The following is a 9,400-nucleotide window of genomic DNA, read 5'->3' on the forward strand; positions in this document are numbered from 1 at the left end:
TCAAATGGTACATGTTGAGAAGCCCCTTCACCCCTGCCATAGAGAGTTCACAGACAGGGGCACAGATGCCAAAGCTTGTCCCATTGATTCTCTCACAGCAACTAACTATCAGAGGTATCCTGCATACTTAATGTGAAAGTTGTATTTGCCATCATCAGTGGTAGACCTGTCCTCCATAAATTTGATTAATCCCCCCTTTAATAAGAGCATGAGAAGAATCTTGCTGACTCAGATGCATAGTCTATCTAAACCAGCATCTATTTTCTCATCGCCAGGAGAATGTATCTTTAAAGTTGCTAAAGTTGGTACTCGGAAGGGAGACCTCCAAGGAAGACTGCGGAGGAAAGCAGTGGCAAACCACCTCTGATTCTCACTTGCTTTGCTTTGAAAGCCCCTTTCTGGGGTCACCATAAGTCGGCTGTGACTTGACAGCACTTGATATGCACACAAGATTGGAAAAGGGCTGCCTGCAACTTATCCAAGCTTAGGCCATTTATGCATGGGAGGTTTAGCCTTGAATTTGCCACTCTTTAGAACAGGGGTGGAGAACATCAGGCCCGGGGGCTGTATAAGGTCCATGAAATCATTTGGTCTGGCCCTTCGTGGGTCCTGGCAGATCTCTAGCTCAGAAGGATCTAAGACTGGTGATCTGCCTCCTTCCTGCAGACAGGAATAGCCTCTATTCAAGGCAGATGTGAGTTTGTTTTGCCAAGAAAGGAACCATTTTTCCCCCTTGAAGAAGATTCGTTAGCTATGGAGCTGCTTGGACTGCCCAAGAAACTGTGATAACCCTTTCCCATCCGGGTTGTGGAGAAATGTATTCCCTCTGTACTACAAGAGGGCTGGGGGCGAATGTGGAGACAATGGAGGGGTTAAAGGGGACAGGGCCAGAATGTGCAGGGGCGTGTTCTTAGCCAGTCAGTCCTCATTTCATCCCTGGAAACGGAGGTAGCAGGAAACGGCTGTAGAATCCAGCCCTGACCATGTGGAGCAGGAGCAACTCCGGCGTGCAGCTGAACGGCTACCCCCAACTGGTGCAACAGACCACCCTGTGCCACCAGGTGGCCAAGTGCACCACCAGTTGAATGCCTGTCTGCTTGTCATCTGGGCAGCGGCCTGCTTGGGGCTTGGTTGGTACCCTCTCTCCCTTCCGGTTCTTTCCCCTCTAAGTCCTGCAAAAGACACGTAGGGCGGGAAAGTGCCGGATCAGGGCATTACTGGATTGGGCTCCTTCACCTACACGCCCCAGCGGCTTGTCGCTCACTCCGTCTTTTGTTTGCTGCCCTGCCTGAATCTCTCGGGCCCAGCTGGGGACGGCAGAGCTCAAAAGCGAGCAGCTCTATGTGGTAGACACTCAGAGCCATCTTCGGTCGTGCCTCTTGGCTAATTGTTTGACCAAATATAGCAGGTGAATGTTTAAGTTGATAATTTTGTATGGCCCGTGAATGATGTTATAAATATCCAAATGGCCCTAGGCAGAAAAAAAGGTTCCTCACCCATGCTTTAGATGCACATTTTCCCCATCCAAATTCTCAAAATTTAACAATAAGCCCCCATGCAGAGTTTTGAGAATTCGGATGGGGGAAAAGCGCATCTAGACAGGGGCAAATCCAAGGCAAAACCTCCCGTGCATAAATGGCCTTAGTCACATAACACTCCAAATTTGTGACAGCTGCCAATTTTTTCATGAGCTTGTGTTGACTTTTTGTCAGACACTGCAACAACTGGTGGTGGGATGGCACTAAACAGAATCTAAGCATAGGGTTGTAAACCTTCAGGTGGGGGCTGGAGATCTCCTGGAATTACAAATGGTCTCCAAACTATAGAGATCAGTAACCCTGGAGGAAATTGCTGCTTTTGGAGGGTGGACTCTATGGTGTTAAGTCTTATGGCTGCCCCCTGTCCTCCACAGGCTTCACCCTCAAATCTCTAGGAATTTCCCATCTTGGAGTTGGCAGCCCTATCTAAGCAACAAATATTTGCTGAGGTGAGTATACTTTCTCAGTAAATGTTTCAGTGGCTTTGAATCTGCTGCTGATAAATGCACATGCTGACATTATTCAGGGCAGCTTTATGAGAAACCTTAATAAAAAGCTGCTAAAATGCTAGATCTACTGACATCATCAGCTGGAACTGTTTACTGGACCCTGCAAGGAGAAAGCTTTCACCAAGCTGAATGGCAGAAAAGACTGTGGAAAGAAGAGACCTGGAAAAATACCTTCTATCTGTTGCAAGATCTTTATTACTCTATTGATTGGAAAAGTCCACTATCACTTTCATTTTCTCCTGGCTCTCCCTTCCCTCTGAGGGCTAGCTACATTTTATAACAGCTAGGTTTGTGTACAGTAGCATCATATAGAATAGGGTTTTCAGGGTATGAGCTTTTGAGAGCATCCCTGACAAGTTTTCATAAGAACATAAGAAAGGCCCTGCTGGATCAGACCAAGGCCCATCAAGTCCAGTAGTCTGTTCACACAGTGGCCAACCAGGTGCCTCCAGGAAGCCACTAACAAGACGAGTGCAGCAGCACCATCCTGCCTGTGCTCCACCGCACCCAAAATAATAGGCATGCTCCTCTGATACTAGAGAGAATAGGTATGCAGCATGACTAGTATCCATTATAACTAATAGCCATGAATACCCCTCTCCTCCATGAATATGTCCACTCTCCTCTTAAAGCCCTCCAAGCTGGCAGCCATCACCACATCCTGGGGCAGGGAGTTCCACAATTTAACTATGCGTTGTGTGAAAAAATACTTCCTTTTATCTGTTTTGAATCTCTCACCCTCCAGCTTTAGCAGATGACCCCGTGTTCTAGCATTATGGGAAGGGGAGAAAAATCATCTAGCTGCTGCTTAAAGACTTCCACAGAGGGGGAGTATACCACCTCCCTAGGTTGCCAACTCTGGGTTTGGAAAGTCCTGGAGATTTGGGGGTGGAGCCTGGAGGGGGTAGAGTTTGGAGAAGGAGCTCAAAGAAGATGTGATGCTATAGAGTCCACCTTCCAAAACAGCCATTTTCTCCAGGTGAACTGACCTCTGTCACCTGGAGATCAGTTGTAATCCCTGTAGATCTCCCTAAGAAAGGGAGGGAGAGAGGGAGGGAGTAAGGGAGGGAGGGAGGGAGGGAGGAAGGGAGGGAGGAAGGAAGACCCAATAAGTTTTCTAGAAGCTAAAATGACTAAACAGAGGTTGGCATACTGTGGTCACATTATGAGAAGACAAGAGTCACTGGAAAATACAATAATGCTAGGAAAAATGGAAGGCAACTGGAAAAGAGGAAGACCCAACATCAGACGGACTGACTCAAGCAAAAAAGCCACAGCCTTCAGACTGCAAGATATGAGAAAGGCTGTCAACAATAAGATGTTTTGGAGGTTATTAATTCATACGGTCACCATAGAGGGTTGTCAGGTCCCCCCTGGCTACTGGCATGGGATGGGGGTAGGGTTGCCAGATCCAGGTTAGGAAACTCCTGGAGTTTTGGGGATGGAGCCTGAGGAGGACAGGGACCTCAGTGGGGTACAATGCCATAGAGTCCACCCTCAAAAGCATACATTTTCTCCAGGGGAACTGATCTCTGTATTCTTAGGGTTGCCAACCCCCAGGTACTAGCTGGAGATCTCCTGCTATTACAACTGATCTCCAGCTGATAGGGATCAGCTCACTTTGAGAAAATGGCCGCTTTGGCAATTGGACTCTATGACATTGAAGTCCCTCCCTTCCCAAATCCCGCCCTCCCCAGGCTCTGCCCCCAAAACCTCCAGTTGGTGGCGAAGAGGGACCTGGCAACCCTATGTATTCTGGAGATGTGCTGTAATTCGGGGGGATCCCCAGGTGCCAACTGGAGCAGTTGCAGGCTTCTGGCCCACCTCCCACCTTCTCCATTGCCAGCCTGTGGGCTGTGACCACAAACATTTCTGGCTCCACCAACCTAAAAGGTGTCAGTTTTCCATAATGGTGTATACCAAGCTCTAAAAAGCTCTGCTTCAAATAAAAGGAAGAAGCACTTCACACACTTTTAGAATAAAATGTTTTCCAGAGATTTACTTTCATTTACGAGTCCATTTTTTCCCCTTTTACACCTCATCTGAACCGCTTAGGGAAAGAAACACAATGCAAAGGGAAACAATGCGACTGGATTTTCCTTTCGCCAAATTGTGAAGATAGAGATAGCTTTCATCAAATGCCATAGATCACCGCTATTGTTAAACAGGCTGTTTGGGACAGTTGTCCCTTTATTCTCTCCTAACTTATATAACAGCACCTGATTTTATCATTGTGCTTCATGCCCCTTTTTCCTCGTAGTGCTTAAGGGATAATAGATAAATAACATCTTAGCCTAGTGTCTGAGACAATATGTTTCCTCGGAAGAACTCTCAGTGCCTGGACAGCATCGTAGAAAGATGATATTGTGGTGTCAGTCGAAGCACAAATTCTGTTTCATCTCTACTGGGAATCACATTTACTTGCACAACGTTTTCTGTTTCAGAGTTCTCTTCAAACCGAATGTTTGAGTGTGATAAAGAATCGCCGCAACAAGGCAGGGAGCCCTCATAAATTGGGAAGATAAAACAAAACACGCACGATCTTAGCCACTGTGAGAACTCTCGTTCTTTAGAGAATTTGTGAGTCAAGTTTGCATGTCAGGGAAGGTTGTGGGTGAATCAGACTGTAAAAATCTCCTCTGAAGGGATGGTACAGAATCCCCCCACACACACACACACACACACACACACAAATGATGCTGGAAAAAGTGGGGACGTTTGTAGTGATTTTTTTTTATATACTCTGAAAAATGGTTACACATACATTTCCATAGCCCTGATTTGCTCAGTTGACTTCACACCCCTTCATCATGATGTAACCGTTCTTGAATGGTTATGCAGTATTATTGTGGAATCATCAAGTTGGCTATGTGATCCCTGACTGGTTGGATGTCTCCTGTGACTAGTCCAGGAAGTATTGTCCACTCCCAAGAGCACTCACTTTCAATGACATGATAGTATAGATAAATTTGACTGAGGAATGTCATTATGTTGACCCATTCACTGTGTGCTTGCTGATTGGTTAGGATCACCCCTATGATTGAGCCTGGAAGCACAAAAAAGGAGCAGCAAAACAGGAAGAAATGGAGACGAAGGAGCAACATCTTGGGGAAACAGTAACACAGAACCATATCAATAAAAAGGGGACTATTTGATCCATCACAGAACTTGGGAGAGATATTTCTGTCCCACTGAAAAGTCTAATAACCTCCTGAAAATCAAAAGAGCAAGCAACCGGTTGCAGCCCTACCTAAAGGAAACATAGTGAACATCAAGTAACGCCTGAATTCTGAGTAATATCCAAGTTTGCTGCATTATCCCCATGATGCTGAACTTCTATACTTGAAGGACTGGACTATGCCCACATTTGGAATTAATACTACCAATGATTCCAACAATTCATCAACTTCCTGTAATAAGAGGTATCTTACCTTCAGAGGTACGCAGCCATTTAGGAAAATATACATTTGTTTTTTTGTACCCAGTTTTGAGGAGTTCCTTCTGCAAAATGCTTTTCATCTGTTTTATAACCTCTATTCTTTTTTTCTTTTTTTACTTCCTTTTGGGTTATGATGTTCCATAAAGCTGTTCTTGCCACCGTCAAAAATTACCATATCTCATTCAGTTATGTATTGCCATCCTGTTTTAATTAACATATATCCTTTTAGAACTCAGTGATAAAGTCTGATGAGATGTAATTACAAATGTGCCAGTAAATTTCGTTTTGCAAAATGTAAATCATTTAAAACCAACTCAGAGTCTTACTCATCTAGTCGAATAATTTGGCTGGAAATGAATGGGGGACTTCTTACTCCCCAGCTCTGCAAAGAAATTTGAATATACTCTTGTTCAGATGATACAACAATAGGGCCAAGTGAATATGGATTGGTCTGTCCATTGATTAAGTTGTACATATGTGGTATTTTGAAAACAAGTTGTAATCAGTATGGAGAATATTCAGTCCAGTTGAAGTGAAGTATGTAAGACTCTGAAAACATGGAAAACATTATGCAGAGCTTCTGCTGGGTTCTATGTAGGGTTGCCAGGTCCCCCCTGGCCACCAGCAGGGGATGGGGGGTAGGGTTGCCTGATAAGAACATGCTGGATCAGACCAAGGTCCATCAAGTCCAGCAGTCTGTTCACACTGTGGCCAACCAGGTGCCTCTAGGAAGCCCACAAACAACTGCAGCAGCATTGTCCTGCCTCTGTTCCAAAGCAGGTTGGTAAATTCCTGGAGATTTGGGGATGGAGCCTGGGGAGGACAGGGACCTCAGTGGAGTACAATGCCACACTGTCCACACCCCAAACAATCAATTTCCTCCAGGGGAACTGATCTCTGTAGTCTGGTTATGAGCTCTAATTCCGGGGGATCCCCAGGTCCCACCTGGAAGCTGGCTTCCCTAGTACTGCTGTGAGCTTGGTTTCTTCCCAGCCTCAAAATGGACATTAATTCATTCATAATATTTACATACCCACTTTCTTCCCAAGCATCTCAGGATCTAAGGTGGCATACTGATGCTGAATTGGGTCCTAAGAGGCAAGAGCATTCTACGCTCAAAGGAGGGATATATCCTGCTTCATATAGTCTACTGTGATTAGTCTCCAGATGAAAAGCCTTATTAGCCTCCAGCAGGAAAATTAGACTAACAAAACCAATTCCAGCATAAAGGAGAGCTCATTTCATCCCTTACAGCTCACTCCTGAGCCCTGCACGAGGGATGGTGTGGTTGCGGCACTGCTGTGGCGCCTCCAAGGAGGTTTCTTAAACACTGCAGGGGGATAAAGGGGCATTTTTAAAGTAAGAATTTAAAAAGGGGGGTCCCTATAGAGGAAAGCGATGCTGCACCAGCAAAACCTGGTGCAGCACTGCTGAAGCGTAAGGGGGCATTCCCAGTAGAGTTGCCAACCTCCAGGTAGTAGCTCATGCTATCACAACTGATCTCCAGCCGATGGAGATCAGTTCACCTGGAGAAAATGGCCACTTTGGACATTGGACTCTATGGCATTGAAGTCCCTCCCCTTCCCAAACCCTGCCCTCCTCAGGATCCACCTAGGGTTGCCAGGTCCCTCTTTGTCACCGGCGGGAGGTTTTTGGGGTGGGGCCTGAGGAGGGTGGAGTTTGGGGAGGAGAGGGACTTCAATGCCATAGAGTCCAATTGCCAAAGTAGCCATTTTCTCCAGGTGAACTGATCTCTATCGGCTGGAGATCAGTTGTAATAGCATGAGATCTCCAGCCAGTACCTGGAGATTGGCAAACCTAGCTCCACCCCTAAAAACCCCCACCAGTGATCAAGAGGAACCTGGCAACACTAGTTCCTGGCCTGAAAGGGGTCAGGAATCTGCCTACCGGCAGCTCCAACCCCTCCCCCAGAATGCCCCGGGAACACCTCCCACAACATCACCACGAGGAGTTGCGCCAGCAGGAAACCGGCAGGAGGCTGAGCTGGTATCTGAGGGCCCCGCTGACGTGGCAGTCCTGCAAGGCCGGTGTAAGCGAGCCTATGCCGTCATCCATACCAGTTTGCACGGCACAAGCGGCACAGATGCCAGCATCGGGGCATCTAGTTGCCTTCTAAGCCCATTCGGCCCCTGGGAATGGGGGGGATGCGCTGTAAGTGAAGTGGACTCTGACTCCCATGTAGGGTTGCCAAGTGGGGCCTGGAGATCTCAAGAAATTACAAGTGATCTACAGACAATAGAGTATGGTTCCCCTGGAGAAAAGGGCTGCTTTGAGGGGTGGACTTTATTGTATTATACTATGCTGAAGTACCTCCCCTCCCCACGCTCTCCAGGCTCTACCCCCAAATCTGTAGAAACTTCCCAATCCAGAGCTGGCCATTCTATATCCAAAACCTGGAATAAATTGTATTAGTCTTTAAGATGGTGGGGGGAGTGAGCCCAGAATCATTGAGGGGCTGTGGTTCAGTGGTAGCGCATCTTTGCTTGACATGCAGAAGGTCCCAGGTTCGATCCCCGGCATCTCCAGTTAAAGGGACTAGGCAGGTAGGTGATGTGAAAGACCTCTGTCTGAGACTCTGGAGAGCCGCTGCCAGTCTGAGTAGACAATACTGACTCTGATGGACCAAAGGTCTGATTCAGTATAAGGCAGCTTCATGTGTTCATGTGTAGCAACATCCCAATCCAAAGCTGGCAACTCTACTCCTAAAACCTGGAATAAATTGTATTAATATTTAAGATGCCACTGGACTCCTGTTTTATAGTCTCATGTTTTTCTCATGCCACCCAAAGGTCTGCTCCTGAGGACTGGAGGCCTTTGGAAAGTGCTGGATGGAGAACAAGGGGTTGCATCTGAAATGGGAAACTTATGAACATTGTGTACCCTCTTTCTAGGGTTGCAAACCTCCAGGTACTAGCTGGAAATCTTCTATTACAACTGATCTCCAGCCAACAAAGATCAGTTCACCTGGAGAAAATGGCTGCTTTGGCAATTGGACTCTATGGCATTGAAGTCCCTCCCCAAACCTCGCCCTCCACAGTCCTCACCCCAAAAACCTCCCTCCATGGCAAAGAGGGACCTGGCAACCCTACCTCTTTCACAGGTGTCAGTTCCTCCTACTCATGCAGCGGTGCCTTAAAGTCTAGCCCGTTGACACTGGTAACGTGAATGTGAGTCCAGCCATTAATCTTGCCTTTCCGCTGTCCATTTTAGGATTTTTTTCTAAAGTGGCAGATGTAAATGTATTTGTTTGTCCACATGCCTATTATCGCTTAAAGAAAGCACAAAGAAGGTTAAAGGGGTGGGTGATGACACAGGAACTAGCAATTCAGCACTGCATGCGGCCAGCTTTCACCTCAAATCAATCACTCAGTGAAAAAATGCAGGAGAGGGGGAAAACATGCACTTGAAATGAATATAATTTGGTGAGGCCACTTCTCCAAACCAGCTCATCACTCCATAAATGTCACGTTTGCCTTCATCCTAATCATTTCAATTTAATCCTGTGAATATGCAGCTTTTCTGTATCCCTGCACACAATTACCATGTATAGTCTTTGTGAGTTTCTCTGGGGAGAAGTAACAGCTCAAAGCCACTATAAAACCCTAGGCCCAGCCCTCCAAGTCACTAATGCCTAAAGGAATGCCTAGTCAGTAAATTCAGCCTGGAGCTGGAAACAGCTATATGTGCAAGCCACAGCCACATGTGGAATCCCTACTACTCAGAGATGCATCTAGGCTATCCACACAAAACCCCATCCAGGTATCCCTGACTGGGGCTGTGTGGCTTAGTGGCAGACCATCTGGTTGGCATGCAGAAGGTCCCAGCTTCAATCCCCAGCACCTCCAGTTCAAAAGATCAGGTAGCAGGTGATATGAAAGACCTTTGCCTGAGAC

The sequence above is a fragment of the Euleptes europaea genome, chromosome 2 (assembly GCF_029931775.1).
Source record: "Euleptes europaea isolate rEulEur1 chromosome 2, rEulEur1.hap1, whole genome shotgun sequence".
NCBI classification, from domain to species: domain Eukaryota; kingdom Metazoa; phylum Chordata; class Lepidosauria; order Squamata; family Sphaerodactylidae; genus Euleptes; species Euleptes europaea.